General features: G+C 34.1%; 1 protein-coding gene across 3 annotated transcripts in view; it reads left to right on the top strand.

Moving 5' to 3' along the window:
* KLHL1 (kelch like family member 1) overlaps positions 1-18,309 on the top strand; it is a 354,119-nt gene that overhangs the window by 245,491 nt on the left and 90,319 nt on the right. The gene's annotated exons all lie outside the window — the stretch shown is intronic.

Genomic DNA, 18,309 nt, shown 5'->3' with positions numbered 1-18,309 from the left:
CCATTCAGAACAGTGCCTCACATGGGGCTTGATCTCAGTAACCATGACATAATGACCTGAGCTGAAATCAAGAGTCCTACTGGGCCACCCAGGTGACCCTCAGTACTTCTTTTTTTTTTTTTTTTTATATTTTAATGTTTATTTATTTTTAAGAGAGAGAGGGTGTCAGAGTGCGAGCAGGGGAGAGGCAGAGAGAGAGGGAGATACAGAATCCGAAGCAGACTCCAGGCTGTGAGCTGTCAGCACAGAGCCCAATATGGGGCTCAAACTCACAAAATGTGAGATCATAACCTGAGCTGAAGTTGGATGCTTAACCGACTGTGCCACCCAGGTGCCCCCTTCAATACTTACTTCTAAGCATCACAATATACAAAATTTCATTTACTTTGTACAACAAACATGTTGAGAGCATATTCTTAATTATTTGATTTTGAGGAAGGTTGATATTTTTTTTTTTTTCCGGGAGCGAGAGAGAGCATGCCCAAGCAGGAGAGGGGCCAAGGGAAAGGGAGGGAGAGAATTATAAGCAGGTTCCACACAGAGCCCTACCAGGGGCTGGATCTCATGACTGAAGATCATGACCTGAGCTGAAATCAAGAGTTGGATGCTTAACAAACTGAGCCACTCCAGTACCCCTGAGAAACATTCTTAATTTGTACCTTTTACTAAGTAGGTTAAGATAGATTTTAAATGAAGAGATCTGTGTAATTCCAAAATCAGTGTTATTTCTCCTACCCTTTTGCCCACATTTAACCTATTAACGATGAGATGTGTTGAAAGTGACTTTTTTAAATGCCACCATAAAAGCCTGATGTACTTTTAATATTCAATATGATTTTTCTTTAGGATTTTACTGACATTTAGGACTAGTTCTCTAGGGAACACATTAGGAATATAAGAAAGTAGGTAATTGAGAAAATTAAATATTCTCTATTATATTTATTTCTCTTTCATGTTTTGTAAATTAATTTTTATGCACACAGAATTATAAATATTTTAAGTATTTCCCCTTAATTTACAATTCTCTATTTGATCAATTTCTCATAAGCTTTACCTTTCAATAACACATCTTCAAAATGGAATATAATAGACATTTTATAAGAATTCAGACTGTATTTTAAATTTTATTCTAAGGAGAGATATGAAGAACTATTAAATTAGTATTTTTAGATAACAAAAACATGTATTTGCTTAATCTCCAGAATATTCACATACATGAATACAAATTTATAAAGATCACATTCAGTATATTGTTTTAAAAATAAAAGTTTATTAAAAGTGTTCAAAATACTCTTTTTTGTTTAACTTTTATGTTGATATTATTTCCTCAAAGAACAAATTATCCATGTGAAAAAAGGAACTTTTAGATACATATAAAATACATGGTATAATTATTAAATAAAAGCAGTGTAATTTGAACAAAGTCATTATACTTCCTGCTATAAAAAGCCATTAATATCCTGTCTAGAATATACCCTATCAGCAATATTTCCATCTAACTTGGCTTCAAATGTCTCTCATCAGAATTGCTCTGCCTTCCATAACTAATCAGTTATCAGAGCCTGCCTGATTTACATCAGCATTTCCACTACATTGATTGAAGCTTATCACCTTATGCCTACAAACCTGGGGTAATGCATGTGTTTCTCAGATAAACTTATTTTTTCTCACAGCACATAAATAAGCTACATAATGATCTCCCTACCTCTAGTCTCTTTCAGTTCTACATATCCAGTTCACTACTGGCAAACCAATTTGTCATGACTTTTAGCATAATCACTAAATGCAAAATAATGAATAATAATAATAATAATCCTTCATTAGTCACCTAGATAGAGCCCATTCTTTATTAGTGTATGTATCCTTCACTGGCTATCATTTCAAATTTAACCAGCAGATTTTCCCTATTTTCTCTCCATCAAAAATGTCTTGATATAAAATCTCTAATCTTTATCAAATTTCGCAACTCATTTCCTCAGGTTTGAAGCTTTACACAAGTCGCAATACAATCCATACATGTACATTGTCTTTTGTTTCAGTGTCTTTTATCTTTCATCACCCCTGCCTTTACTAGTCTAACCCTACTTAAAATCCTCCCACCCCTTAGCTGCATCTTGTCCATCTTTTATAATATCTTAGCATTTCATACTAACCACTTTTATTACACCAATCCAGTTACATTGAAAACATCAGTTTTTTAAGTATTTTATTTTCCCAAAATTTTATAAAAATTTTGAGCATATAGAAGTTAAAAGAATCATACAGTGAATATCCATATATTCAGCTTGGATTTTATAGTTAACACTTTGCTCATCCATCAAATTTTGTAATGCATTCAAAGTTCTAGACATAGACACACTTCATCCTAAAAACATTGGCATGCTTATTAACTAGATTTGAATATTTTTAGAGCTTTTAGGTGAAATTAACATAGAGTAAAATGCATAAATCTTAAGTGTAACCTTAAATTAGTTTTTTTTCCAAATATATCTACCTATATAATTCAAACCTCTAACAAGATAGAGAACATTGCCATTACCCGAGAAAGTTACCTCATATCCCTTTTTAATCAGCCCCAGCTTCCACAGCTCCAAAGAGAATTACTCCTTAATTTTTTTCAACTTCAATTAGTTTGGTCTATTCTTGAACTTCATATGGATGTAATCACACATTTCACATTCTTTAAGGTTTCTGTCAATCAGTATAATATTTTTTTAACTTGTTTGATTTTTTATTTTGTTAAATTCACATCCAAATTAGTTAGCATATAGTGCAACAATGATTTCAGGAGTAGATTCCTTAGTGCCCCTTACCCGTTTAGCCCATCCCCCCTCCCACAATCCCTCCAGTAACCCTCAGTTTGTTCTCCATATTTATGAGTCTCTTTTCTTTTGTCCCCCTCCCTGTTTTTATATTATTTTTGTTTCCCTTCCCTTATGTTCATCTGTCTTGTCTCTTAAAGTCCTCATATCAGTGAAGTCTATGATTTTTGTCTTTCTCTGACTGACTAATTTCACTTAGCATAATACCCTCCAGTTCCATCTACGTAGTTGCAAATGGCAAGATTTCATTCTTTTTGATTGCCAAATAATACTCCATTGTATATATATATACCACATCTTCTTTATCCATTCATCCATCGATGGACATTTGGGCTCTTTCTATACTTTAGCTATTGTTGATAGTGCTGCTATAAACATGGGGGTGCATGTGTCCCTTCGAAACAGCACCCAGTATCCCTTGGATAAATGCCTAGTAGTGTAATTGCTGGGTTGTAGGGTAGTTCTATTTTTAGTTTTTTGAGGAACCTCCATACTATTTTCCAGAGTGGCCGCACCAGCTTGCATTCCCACCAACAATGCAAAAGAGATCCTCTTTCTCCGCATCCTCACCAACATCTGTTGTTGCCTATTCTTTGTGGCCACTGCACATTTATGTTTAAGAGGTATATCAGCTGATGTTATAAGATACATGATCTGCAAAATAAAAAAAAAACTGTGTGGAAAATACCACTGCAAATGTGTCTTTACTTCTTAAAAACTATACAAATATGTGACTAAATAAATCACAAAAAGTGCTGTTTTTACTATGCCTAATCATTACTAAACTTTTTTTTTCTTTTTCATGGTTTTATTGTTCTAATAATAGCATTTCGTATGTTGAATAGCAATCTGGACGTTTTGGCATCTTTTATGAATATGAAATATTATTTGATACACCAGAATTACAGGATATATTTTTATTTAACATCAAAGCTTTTGAAGGATTGTATGTTAGTTGTGTTTCACAGTCAAGTCGTCTTGGTGTCTGACTTCTAAGGAATTCTTTAAGACCATGCAGCATTAATGTGGTTCAGAAAACAAATGTACACTTATAGATAATGATCCATACAAATAATGATATATCCACCAAGAGGCAATTTAAGTGTGAGAGCAAATTTCATGAATAAATACCAAAGGGTATAAGCACATTTAATTTACTCTACTACATTGGAGTCATGTAAACTATACATATTACTCAAGGAATCCAACCATGCCTGCTGAGAGAGGGAGATAATAATTTCAATGATGAGGGTGATTCCAATTGCAATTTCTCTGGAGTAATAAGCAGGAGATAGGAAAAGTGAAAATGTTGATGCCTCAGAAAGTCCCAGTATCTGTGTCATGTAGGAGTATACTTGTACATTTATGCACTTACTTTGTATTTTAAATAAAAGCAAATTATACACAAAAAGCTGAGCATTCCATTTTGTGTCAAAACACCAAACCAAATATAAATTCCTGTACTAGATTTAAACTTTTGAAAAATATAGTTATATACACATACAAGTACATAATATACACATACATGTATACATATTTATGTAAGTCCCTATTAATGGGCATTTACTAGAAATATAAGGGATTTTTTAAAAATTCAATTATTTCAGGACTTAACTATAGATTTGAAGGCCTAACTCCTCACCAACAACCTGAAACACCTTTTGGTGCATGACATTTACTCATTTTAGTAAAAATGAGACAATTAGGGTTGTGTGAGCTTTGGTAAGATGAGTAAGTATTCCAAATGTTAGTGTTTCTCATATAGAGTAGGAATAATATAGTATTTCATATCTCTGAGACACTGTGACAAATACTGACAGGAACACATATAAAAACCTTAACTGAACACTGATTCAGTAAATGGTAGTGGGAGTAATATTTTGAAGAGTTATATATTATTCATTGCTGGTAATTTTTTTTCTGTATTTATTTCTTTTTGAGAGAGAGAGAAACAGTGTGTGCATGAGTGGGGTTAGGGGACGAAAGAGAGAAGGGGATAGAGGAACATGACTTGAGTCGAAGTCAGATGGTTAACCACCTGAACCACCCCCGTGCCCTCATCACTAGTAAATTGTTGTCCACACTTAAGCCTCTAGTCATTGGGGTTGAGACTTTGATGGTTCAAAGAACAAAGACACCTAAGAAGAAAAATCACACTAGTAAGCTTCTGACCTCTAGACAAAGTTTCATTTGAAAGGAAGTTTATGAACAACATGAAGTTCACTTATAAAAACAGTTAGCTATGCTTTTGGTCAAAATTTGAATGTCAGGGGCGCATGGGTGGCTCAGTCGGTTAAGTGTCCGACTTCGGCTTGGGTCATGATCTCACGATTTATGAGTTCGAGCCCCGCATCGGGCTCTGTGCTGACAGCTCGGAGCCTGGAGCCTGCTTGGGATTCTGTGTCTCCTTCTCTCTCTGCTCTTCCCCAACTTGTGCTCTGTCTCTCTAGGTCTCTCAAAAAATTAATAAATGTAATAAAAAATAATTAAAAAATTGAATTGTCAGTTTCAATTTAATATTTATCCAGATAAGAATTTGAAAGCAGAGGGGCACCTGGGTGGCTCAGTCTATTAAGCGTCCAACTTTGGCTCAGATCATGATCTCACGGCTGGTGAGTTTGATTCCCACATCAGGCTCGGTGCTGATAGCTCAGAACCTGGAGCCTGCTTCTGATTCTGTGTCTCCCTCTCTCTCTGCTCCTTCCATGCTCATGCTCTCTCTGTCTCTCAAAAAGAAATAAACGTTAAAAAAAATTAAACAAATTTTAAAAGCAGATAGTATAGTTTAAGGATAATTAAATTTATTTTATAGCAGTTATACAAATAAATTACTGTCATTTAGTATACTACTCTTAAGCTTGACTCCATCTATTGTCATAAGGTTTTAGTTAGAGACATTTTTTGTTGTACAAAATTCTAATTTCCTTTTAAATTTCTTGTTTACAGGTGACCATTGCCAATGTCTACCTATGAAGCATGGTCATGAATAAATAAGAACTTCATATAATTGACCGTCTTAACTATAATTCTATTAGATTAAAATCATTTTTATATAGGTGTTCACATTTTGATTAGAAAATTCAACTTTCTGAGAATTCTGCTATCACTTTTTCTCCAAAATTAGGAAAAAATAGATTTTGTTTTGCGTTTTTTTCCTTAAATTTCTGCCCCAATTATTGGAAAGTATTAATTATGAAATTGGATTTTTTAAATTTTTTTAATGTGTATTCATTTTTGAGAGAGAGAGAGAGAGAAACAGAGCATGAGCAGGGCAGGGGCAGAGAGGCAGACACAGAATCTGAAGCAGGTTCCAGGCTCTAGCTGTCAGCACAGAGCTGGATGCGGGGCTCAAATCCATGAACTGTGAGATCATGACCTAAGCCGAAGTCGGACGCTTAACTGAACAACCAAGGCGCCCCTATGAAATTGGACTATAACTGTCTCACTGCTATAGCTGGTTCCTCAGCATTTCTTGGGTTCCCAGATTACCAACTCATTCGTTTTGAATTTTCTAATTCTGGTACAAATATCATACAAACTTCTAGTCACTGTTCTTTGTGCTGGTCAACTAAACAGCAAAAGTCACTGTCCTGTCATAGCTTAACTTATATTCAGGAGACAATAAACAAAAATACATGTTAGTATGAAATAATTCATTTGATGGCTAGTTATAGAGAAATATAAAGAAAGTGGGAGGGGGTGTACAGGATGAGGGGCCAGTGTTGCTGTTTTATGAAGATTGAGTAGGGAAGGCCACTCTAATAAAACTGGTACACAAATTGCTATATGGAAATTCAATTTGTTTCTTTCAAAAATGAAGACTTGTTTGATTTATTATAACCAACAAACATTGGTTAGGTGGCATTTTGCTTATATTATATTGGCATCTAAGAGCAAGGGTTGGCAAACTATGGCCCACAGGCCCAATCTAGCCCACTATCGGTTTTGTATGGCTTTGGTTTTCATATCATAAGAATTGATGGGGCACCTGGGTAGCTCAGTTTGCTAAGCATCTGACTCTTGATTTAGGCTCAGGTCATGATTTTACAGTTCATGAGTTCAAGTGCCTCATCAGACTCTGTACTGATAGTGTGGATCCTGCTTGGGATTCTCTCTCTCTCTCTCTCTCTCTCTCTCTCTCTCTCTCTCTCTGTTTCTCCTCAGCTTGTGCTCTCTCTCTATCTCTACCAAATTAAATAAATAAACTTAAAAAAAGCTAACTGGAAAAAAATGTAAAGAAAAATATTTAGTGACTATTTGCATTTTGTGAAATTCATATTTCAATAGCCATTGAGTTTTATTGTACCTCTCTCATTTGTTTAGCTATTGTTTGTGGTTGTTTTTACTCTATAATAATCATATGGTTATAACAAATAGACCCAAAAGGAGACCCACAGCTACATTTTTTACTATCTGGCCCTTTATAGAAAGTTTTCCAACCCCAGCTATAGAAGAAAATAAACCTCTGTACAGTATTTCTAGGAAACTTGTATGTCAAACGCCACTTCCCTTGACCCAACTTGAACATATTGGCAGATGGAATGGACAGTTTCTGTGCTTGTTCATGAGGTTCCAACACAAGCAACCTCCCAGCCTCCCTGCTTATCTGCCTAAGAGCATTCTTTTTTGGTATGAGAGCAAGGTCAGGCTGCATGCACAGGAAGCCCAATAGTGCAAGTACAGGCTGGGCGTAAAAGCTCCAGAGGAAATCCTCAACCAACAGGGTAAGAAAGCCTGTGATTCTACTATAATTTCACTTCTAGCATTATCACTGTTCTCTTTTATGCTCCACTTACCCCTTTGTTAGGCAATTCTCTCTTCAATTATCCTTTATTTATTCATTCATCTATTTATTTTTATTTTTATTTCATTTTGGTAAAATGACAGTGACTTTATCACAAAGAGACAAAAAGGTGACACAATAGCCTGTGCATGAACTCAGTAACAGAAGTGCAATGAGCAATCACTTGCAGACTTTGAAAGAAGTGATGTGATTGGCCACTGATCATAATGTACATCTGTTTTTTAAGTAGTGATTTGTGGACCGCAGAACTAATAGCAAAGTTTGCATTTTATGCAATTTTTCACAGTTAATATATTGCAGTAGTTGAAATTTGTTGGGGGGGGGGGTTGGTGTTATTTAACTAACCCATGGTAACTGAAATTCATGCATATCAGAACTATTCAAAGCAAACACTGTCTAATTTGAGGAGACATTGTTAAATTATGCTGCTTGATACAAAGAAATAGGATTAGAATGTTAGGGTGTGAGGTTGATGGCAACTGCAAGGTCCTTCTTGTAGGCCTAAGTGTATGAAGCAGCCCTCTTTTCTTTGGCTGAAGGAGAATTAAGATTATGAGAAGCACTGCCCTCTTCTTGACACAAAGTGACCACAGTGAGCTTTCCTAAATACAGTACCATCGCAGGTAAGCAGAGGACCCTCTGGCTTAGGAGAAGCCATGTATGAGACTACAGTTGACCCTTGAACAGTGGGTGAGTTGGGGCACTGATCCCTACACAGCTGAAAATTTGTGTATAACTTTTGACTCCTCCAAAACTGAACTACTATTAGCCCACTGTTGACTGGAAACCTAACAAATAACATAAACAGTCTATTTACACGTTATTTTGTATGTGTAATATATTCTGTATTTTTAGAATAAAGTAAGTTAGAGAAAAGAAAATGTTATTAAGAAAATCATAGAAAAGAGAAAATACATTTACAATACCGTGCAGTATCCAAATTCCTCCTGTAAGTGGACCCACACAGTTCAAACCAGTGGTGTTCAAGGGTCAACTGTGTTTAGTTCCAAAGAAAGAGTAAGCAAATGGTTAAAAGCTTTTTCAGATTGATATTCTTTGGAGGTAAGAGAGAAAAAATGAAATTGAAGCTTCATATCTTCTGTTTATCATTTCACACATGACAGCTGTGGATAATAAATGGAGCCTAAAGAGATACCCCAGATACACTGGTAGGAAGACCACACTGGCAGTGACTCTTCTTTTAGATTGTGATGGACTGAGTGTATAGTCTTTGATTTCAACATATTTGCATTGCTTCCTTGTTGATGCCCTGTTGCAGCCACAGGTCAATTAACAGCCAGGTTTCTGAGCAGAGAGTCCTACCTACTTCTTTCACGTGAACTAAAAGCAAATCTTCTTAATAAAGGTAATAATAAGAAAAATGCTGATTTAAAAGAAGGAAGGAAAAGCATTAATTATTAATTATAAAATAAAAATCTTAATTTCCTTGAGGTATTTTTTATTGAATCATTTGATTATAGAGCATATATTATTATGACATTTAAATATTTAATGTGTGCCTTGGACTTTCATATATTTAAAAAATTTAAATTATCTAACTTTAAGAATAAGCTCCTGTTACTTTTCTTTCTTTATTCAAAGGACTTGAAAGGATTATTTACCCTGAATTTGTCTCTAATTCGATGCATCATTATCAGTATTGTTGAAAGGCAAAAATGGAAAGGGAAATAGATAGGTGGAATTAACCATCTTGACCTGACTTTTTTACTTCCTTGGCTTGAGCTGTACAAGCTTCACTATCAAGAACTTTTAAAGAATGGCTTTTAATACAGCAATTTTACAACTGGATAATTTTTAAAGCATTTAACTCAATAGTAATCATCATGTAGCTTTAAGAAAATGATTCACTTACAATTCTGTGTCAGAGAAACCTGAGCATTTGCAATTAGGTGGGTGAGATAATTTTAAAATACTGTCGGAGTTTTTCTGAAGAAAAGCAATATAACAAAAGAAAGCTTATTCTTTCATCTTTGCCCTTTGAGTACTGCCCTATTTGATGTCTGCCTCAGTAACTTCATTCAGTCACTTTGGTTCCACTTCAGTACGTTTTCTTTAAACTTGACATATACCATTGGAGATTACCAGTTCAAGGTCATCAGTTTGCACAAAATTATAGAAACAACTCAAAACCATGAAACATGTTAGTGTAAGCCCAGTTTGTTTTTCAGATACAAAGGATTGTCTTCTGTCATGGGCATCTATTTACTGGTCTGCTAACATATTTTTAGGAGAGAACCATACTTCCCCAAGGGTCTCAGATGAAGAACAAGGCCAAGTCAAAGTATCCAATTCTTTAACACTCTTTAGAATCAAGAAAGATGCTCATGTGTTGTTAAAATATGGTTGTTGTTTTTTTTAAGTTTATTTATTTATTCACTTATTTTGAGACAAGGGCTAGTGGCAGAGACAGAGGGAGAGAGAGAGAATCCCAAGCAGCACCACACTGTCAGCCCAGAGCCTGATGCAGAGCTGGAACTCACGAATTGTGAGATAATGACCTGAGCTGAAATCAAGAGTCAGACACTTAACTGACTGAGCCACCCAGGTGCCCCAATTCTGGTTGTTTATATCATTCTCAGGGAGTCTCCAGACAAGGGACTTTCAGCCCCTGGAAGTCATTTTTTTTTAAGTTTTTATTTTAGTTCCAGTTAGCTAACATAGTGTTATATTAGTTTCAGGTGTACAATATAGTGATTCAACACTTCCGTATATCACCCTGTGCTCACCATCCCCATCACCTATTTAACACATCCCTCACTCACCTGCCCCCTCTGGTAACCACCAGTTCTCTACTTAGGAATCTGTGGAAGCCATGTTCTTTACTGAGGAGTCAAAGAAGGCTGTTTCTGGTGAAAAGTGAATCACCTGTCAATGAAGTCTCCTTTCTTAGCCTCATCCTTACTAGAAAGAAACAAAGCTTAGTGACTATTTTGGTTGTAACTGTTTTTGGTATCTCTTGTGAGGATAAATCAGGGTTAAAATTATAAGTCAAATTCTTCAAAATTTAGTCTAATAATAACTTTATTTTGCCTTCTAGTAGTCAGAGGAATTGGGCCAAGTCACTATACGTCTTCTGTAGGTCTTTCTATGAATGTGGATTGAATAATAAATTAGTGTGTTATGATGAACTTCCCACCATAATTATAATTCTTGAGCACTCAGTATTCTTTTTGATCAATCTCCCTGTGAATGAACAGTAAGCAATAATAGATACATCTGTTTTCTAAATTAAGTCTCCTTTTGCAGATCCACAGGGAATAAGTCTGTGTGTGTTTGTGCATATGTTTCATACAAACTAGATCTTAATCCTCCAATGTGTGGCTCTTCTCTGGCAAAGAAGGACTCCTCAGGGCTACCTTAAGTTACTTCTGTGATAGAGAATGTTAAGTAAGAGATTTAAAGATAAGTAGAAGTCACTACACTTTCACCTAATGTGGTATTAATGTAATACTTTATTTTAAATGAGCAAACACCAGTAGATCACAGAGATCCTTCATTAATATATCTTTTTAAAGTGGGTACTCATTTATGAAAAAGGCAAAAATGTATTCTCCAAGAGTTTATAGTTTAGGTGGAGATCAATAAGACCTCGTGTTCTTTTGCTATACTTATGAAAAAGCATTTCAATGACTGGTATTTTGTTATATAGTCAATAATAGAACTAGAACCCAATTGTCACAATATTAATTTTCCTATCATTCACTGGTACCCACATGTTCAGCAAAGGCTAGAAAAATTCTAATAAATATTTTACAAAAATTATTAATTAGGACATAGGGCATTTTAATAACAAAATAGCAAGATTTTGGCTGATTTTTGGCAAATGTTAATTGTGAAAATAAGTATTTAATTTGAAAATGTTAGCACATGAATTTATGTTTAATGAATATTTTTAAGAATGTGAAAAAACTGTATTTGCAATAATGCTTTAATATACGTGTTCTTTTGCAATAAAGTTATTTTAATAAATGAGTTCTTTGCTGTAAAAAAGGTGGTTAAGTAATAATAATAGAAATAATTACAATTTTGGCTTATCTTTTTAAGTCTCTTTCCTATGACATAATTAGTAACATCAAAAGATGGTATTAAAAAGAAATTAGTATTTCATTTATAGGACTAAGACATATTTATGATAAAATATTTAATAGGAAGTTACAAATCAAAAATTCAACTCCCCCTATTTCCTAAATTTATTATGTATTTTACTATAACACACACACACGCACACACAGTAGTCCTTGAAAATGTTGCATCAATTTAAGGTCAACCAGCTGATTTTGATGTCAATATCAAAATTACTCACTTTCCAAATCTGCTGTGAATATAATAAGGTTATCTTAGAAAACCTTCAGTAAAATTTCTGATGCTTACATGTTGTTCATATTGCTTTCCCATTAATTACCCGCTAGTATTATTAACATGTTACTATTTTTATGTTTCTAATTTACTTCTTGATCTCTAAAGGCTTTTTATACATCAAGGAAATTCACCCTTCACTACATTTATAAAAAGTTTTTGTTTTTAATGTTCTCAGTCTTTTGTTTCTTTATGTATTTTTGATGTAACTGTATTTTATATTTAGATGATTGGTGATCATATATATTCATATTTATTTTATAACTACTGGGTCTTATGGCCTTCCCTCATGGACCTTCACTCTTAAGTCTACCTAGAAGTAAAAATTAATCACCTACTTTTTTATCTTCCAAGATATTTAAGGTTTTAATAATGTGTAACCCAGGGCAATTTACTTAAAATCTCCTGTCTCTGTTTTTTTGTTTCTTTTTTTTTTAATGTTTATTTTTAAGAGAGAGAAAGAGAGAGACAGAGCGCGAGCAGGGGAGGGACAGAGAGAGAGAATCTGAAGTAGGCTCCAGGTTCTGAGCCATCACCACAGAGCCTGATGTGGGGCTCAGTCACACAGCACAAGATCCACGGAGCGTGAGATCATGATCTGACCTGAAGTAGGTCGCTTAACTGAGCCACCCAGGCGCCCCTCCTTGTCTATGTTAATGTCTGTGAAGCCTTGAGAAGAGAACCACGTCGTGGGTTCTCTTGAACCCACACAGCTGTGCTTTAGTCATTGGTTCATCTCAAGTGCATTCCAGTATGAAGAGTAAGACAGGACTCCAAGTTTACTTATTTATTTTTCTCCAAAGAATAACTAGTTATCTTAAAACTAATTTTTAGTTTGTTTATGTATGTATTTATTTACTTTTAATAGAATTTATTGTTAATTAGCTGACATATAGTGTATACAGTGCACTCTTATCTTCAGGAGTAGATTTCTGTGATTTATCACTTACATACAACACCCAGTGCTCATCACAACAAGTGCCCTCCTAAATACCCTCCATGTTTTTGAAATTTATATATCTACCTCAAAATTCAGCATTAAGCTTAATGATATATTTACATTTATATCTCTATTCATAGCTATGTATCAGTCTATTACCCCTTACAAATGGTTATATTTATAGAAGGGAGAAATGTGGAATTTTTTTGGATGTTTATTCAGCACATATGAAATTATTATGTGTGAAATGTTTATAATGCCATCCTTATAAAACATAACAAATTACCTAAAATGTAGTGACTTGCCTGTCTTTGAAAAATATTTTCCCTGCAGTGATATCTTTTATATTAGTGTAAGAATATTATCCCAAACTATATTTTCAATAAGTATATAGACACATGAAAGTCAATGAGAAGCTTATCCTATGAAGAATTCAAGAAATAAGTCATTCTTTATAATGCTATTTTATTTAAAGCCTGAAGTTTTATATTTTAAGTATCATAAAAATATCTTTGCTTTTAAACTTTTCCAGTATGTTTCTCTCTATTTACTGCTTCCTTCAAGAGAATACATTCTAACATAATTTAACCTTTTCCTAATGATTTGATGTGCATGATTGTTCTATTTCAGTGAAAATACCATTTTTATTCTGGTTACTTCATCACTGTCAGCTATTGCTGTTGTCAAAGGATCCAGATCACTCTCACTTGTTGGTTTGTAAAGTCTTGTGAGTAGGGTAATTGAGCTTATTAATAGTGCACTAAAATTATAGTAGAAAGGCTTTGTGAGAAGACCAGAGGCCCTTTCTTTTGAGTTGTATAAAAGAGCTTTAACTTCTTTATAGCTTTTTGTGACATTTTGTCAGTTCGGAAAACTATGATCATTTTATTCTGTGCTATGTTCAAGAGAAGTAAGGTTGCTAAATGATTGAGTTACAGATTATTGGAATAAGTCCTGCTATCGGTAATGCCAAAATGGAATGCGTATATATTAATTGCTATTGTTACAACTTAATCATATGTGACTGTATAATAAACAACTCTAAAGAGACCCATAACCACACTTTGATAATATCTTGAACACTTATTCTAGGTTTGATATTTTGAGACAAGAGCCTGCTGTGTTTTTTTGTCATGAAGAAAATACTTTTGTATTTGCATTGTATAGATTACCTTCTAGTTATGTTGTTCAACTTGAAAAAAAATACCTGATAAATTTTTAAAATGCAAATTAAAACAAAGTACACGTTATTGCTGTGTACCAAATTACCACAAACAGTGGTTTAAAACAACTGTCATCTTTTAGCTCACAGTTTTGTAAGTCAGAAGTTTAGGGTGGCATGGCTACATTCTCTGCTCTGGATGTCAAAAGCTGAAATCAAAGTGTTGGCTAGGGTTGTGCTCTCATCCAGAGCTGGAGGTCATCTCCCTGAAAGATTGCTTCCTCGCTGGCTGTCAGGTAAGGAACAGTCCCAGCTCCCAGAGGCCACCCATATCCCTTCTCATGTGGCCCCTTCCATTTTCATACCTGACCTGAGCAAGTCGAGTCCTGTTCATGCTTCATATCTTTCTGACTTCCCCATCCACAACTAGCCAGAGAAATCTCTCCATGTTCAAGGGTTTATGAGATCAGGGCCAGCCAAGTTATCTCCCCATATTAAGGTGAACTGTGACACACAGCATAACAATCCAATGAAGTGATTTCTTATCACAATCCAGGAAATAGGCCATTAAATCTCAAGAAGGAGCATTTATAAAATTCTGCCTGCCACATGCATTAAGTGCAATTAACTTGTTCTATAACCAGGATAAGGTAGTAAATATGTGTTTATCAGAGTGGGCTCTAGAGCCAGCTTAATATTGCTGTTCAACTAGTTACTATCTGAGAGACACTGAGCAAGTTACTAAAGCTTTCTCTGATTCAGCTTCTTTTTCTATAAATTTGTCCTAATAATAATACCTGTGTCATAATATTTTAATAAAAATCAAATGTACTAATACATGTAGATCTCTTAGAGCATAAGAACTACTCAATAAATACCATCTACTAATTTGATTAGTATATTGGGACTAATGTCATATGGTCTCAAAAATGCCTGACATTTTATTTCACATTATTCAATATACCAAGAATGAGATGTATCTTTGAATTATATAACTCCATTAAGTTAGGAAGTTTTACACATTTCTTTAGATTCTATTGAGTTACACTACACATTTTATAAAATAATATTGTTATTATACAAAGTTATAGCTCGCAGAATAATAGTAAAATTCCCTACAAGAAATAATGCAAACTTCAAACTGCTTTACCATAGTAATCTAGAGTTTAAAATACAAAACAATAGGGATCTAACCAGTGCTAATATTGGTCCTCCATAGCCAGATGTTCTCATTATACCTGTTTTAATGAACCTAACCATTAATTAGTTGCTTATGTTTATGGTTTGGAGTCTCAGAGTAGGTGCTTTCCAGTTTATGAAAGTTGTCAGGACTCTATTGTGCCTGCAGTCACACATTCTAAAGTCATTCAGGCATTTGAGATAATTAGTGACAGTTTCATGCCCTTAAAGTAACTATATGTTAAAATAAGTTTTCCTTTTTAACATTTCAAAGTTATGACTTGTGACCACAATAGTTACTTATATTCTATTTTTAATTTACATAATGACAAATAGTACCTTTACGTCACATTTAACAGGATAACATTTCTCAGTGAGAATGGCTTTGTCTTTCCTTTGACTCAGGCGACCGCTAAGGAAATACATATACTCTGATGAACAAAGAAAACCAACCAAACCCATAAACAAATTTATAAATTAAAATAAATAGTAATAATAGAATTGTGATGTTTATCCAGATAGCTAATGAGGTATACTGGTGAGAGAATTTCTTTTTCTTTTTTTTTGTAATGTTTATTTATTTATTTTGAAAGAGAAAGCACAAGCGGGGAAGGGGCAAAGAGAGAGAGAGAATCCCAAGTAGGTTCAGTGTTGTCAGTGAAGAGCCCAGCATGGGACTAATTCCCACAAACCCAGTGATCATGACCAGAGCCAAAACCAAGAGTCAGACGCTCAACCGACTGAGCCACCCAGGCACTCCTGATGAGAGAATTTCTTAAAGAACATTATTATTCATAGCTTTCCTTAGAAAAAGAGGAAGCATATGCTTAACTTTGTGATCCTTAAAAACTAAATAAAATATTTATATTACATTCTGACCGAATGAGAAAATCAATTAGATTGGCTACTGTAAATAAGTTCTACAAATCAAGAAATATTTCTTTGTTTTGTTCTACTAAACTTTCTATAACTATGCAAAGTCAAACAGCGGAGTGAAAATAGGTGTTGTCTTCTGGGGCAGGTAGAATATGGTTCCCCAAAGATATCTATATCTGAATCCCCAGAATCCATGAATATGGTAGCTTACATAGAAAACTGTGGGAAAGTTTTAAGGTGGTGAAGAGAATTAAGTTTGCTAATTAGCTGACCCTAAGCAGTCTATTCTACATTAAATAGGAATGTTCTGCATTAATTCAGATTATAAAGGGGTGGGCCTAAAGGAATCACAAAAATCAATGTCAGAGAAATGCAGTGTTTCTGGCTTTGAAAATGGAAGAAGGGGTCATAAGGAATATGGATGGCCTGTGAAAGATGGGAAAGGCAAGACATTTACTTCTTCAAAGCCCCTGAAAGAAATGAGGCTCTGTCAACACCTTGATTTTAGCACAATAAGACCTATTTTGAACTTCTGACCTCCAGAGCTGTAAGGTGATAAATGTGTGGGTTTTTTACGCCACTAAGTTTGACGTGATTTTTCATAGCAGCCATGGGAAATTAATACAGCTTCTAATTTGAAAAATGAAGACAGGATGTACTCAATTTCTGATGTAGCAATTTTAGGATAAAATACAGAGGTCACCTTTGAAAACTCAGTTCAAGGAAAAACACTGTAAAAGCAAAAAATCCTGCCATGTGTTGAGATTTAAGATACATCTAGCTTGTTTGGATGAGACTTTGAAACTGAAATCAATCTTCACTTTTCCCTTTGAATAACAACACCTTTGGTTGCTCAGAAGCCATTAATTTCACGGATTCCCAATTATTTTCTCTTAGAAGGATGACTAGACCTTAATTTCTCTGCAAAGGTTTTGACCAAGGTTTTGGACAGTATGGAAAGTACTGTTGTACAAATACTTCCTTGTCTAGCTGTATCTGCAAAATATGAGTCTCATGAAATTGGGTTCATTGGGATCAGGTTACACTATTACACCAATATTTGTCAAGAGTTAGTCATAAGAGAGAGGTACTTCCATATAACTTAATTTTAGTGAAGCATTCGTGAATGCCAATGCCATCAAGCTTTGAGAATTCAGATGACCTTGAAATTATTCAGTGGTTTAGTTCACCTTGGAATTTTGTTTTGTACATGGATGAATAAATCATCAAATATAAAATATAATAAATATACTTAAGCATATCTTATGTTACTAATCAGTATAGGTGACTTTTCTGAACATTATAATGTATGTTTATTCTAAAAATAATAGTACTAATCTTATAATGCCTCATATTTAGTTATATGGAAATTAGCTCATATTTTTATTAACTTAAAAAACATTAAATGCATCTAACCTAGTATCTATATTATTATTGCTTTGTTACCTTTGGATAACATTTGAGCATTTACTCAGTTTTACTCATTTTATTTCAATTAGCAAAATTTCCCCTACCAAGTTGTTCATATTTGTTTAGTTCCTTGCTGGTTACTTTCTAAATAGCAAGTGAATACCCTGAGGAATACTTTCCCTAGTTTGCAAGCTTTTATTATGTTACAAGTAAAATAGATCTTTAGTGAGTATGTGGAAAGTACACAAGAATGTTGACTCCCTTTGTAGGGATATTTAATCATTGAAGATAAAGCACTGGTGAATGTGAATCTGAACACTAAGATCAAACACTGAAAAGCAAGAGTAGTGTTTTGTTAGCTATGTTTTATCATATAAACATTTGTGAACTTGTTCAAGGCAGACATTTTTAATGTGAAATGTGTAACGAAATCTATAAAAATATATCTCATCAGCAATTTAACTTATTTCTGCTTTCAATTTCTATATGGCAAGTTAGATTTATTCCATTTCTCAGATTTATGTATAAAAAGCTTTTAGGAAAGATAAGCTATTTTATTTAGAGATTGTAACATGATTGATAAGGATAGAAAATCAGTTTAGTCTCTACATTCTATTAAGCTATTCCTCAGATACATTTTTTAAAAGAATATCTTAAAAGGCATAGCTGACATTTGTTTACATAACCTCAAATTGACTTTTAAAATGTTCTGTTATTTTAAGGCATAAAACAAATTTAA

The sequence above is a fragment of the Acinonyx jubatus genome, chromosome A1 (genome assembly GCF_027475565.1).
Source record: "Acinonyx jubatus isolate Ajub_Pintada_27869175 chromosome A1, VMU_Ajub_asm_v1.0, whole genome shotgun sequence".
In the NCBI taxonomy this organism is placed as follows: Eukaryota; Metazoa; Chordata; class Mammalia; order Carnivora; family Felidae; genus Acinonyx; species Acinonyx jubatus.
Note: the sequence above shows the minus strand (reverse complement) of the source record. Positions and strands in the feature narration are given on the sequence as shown.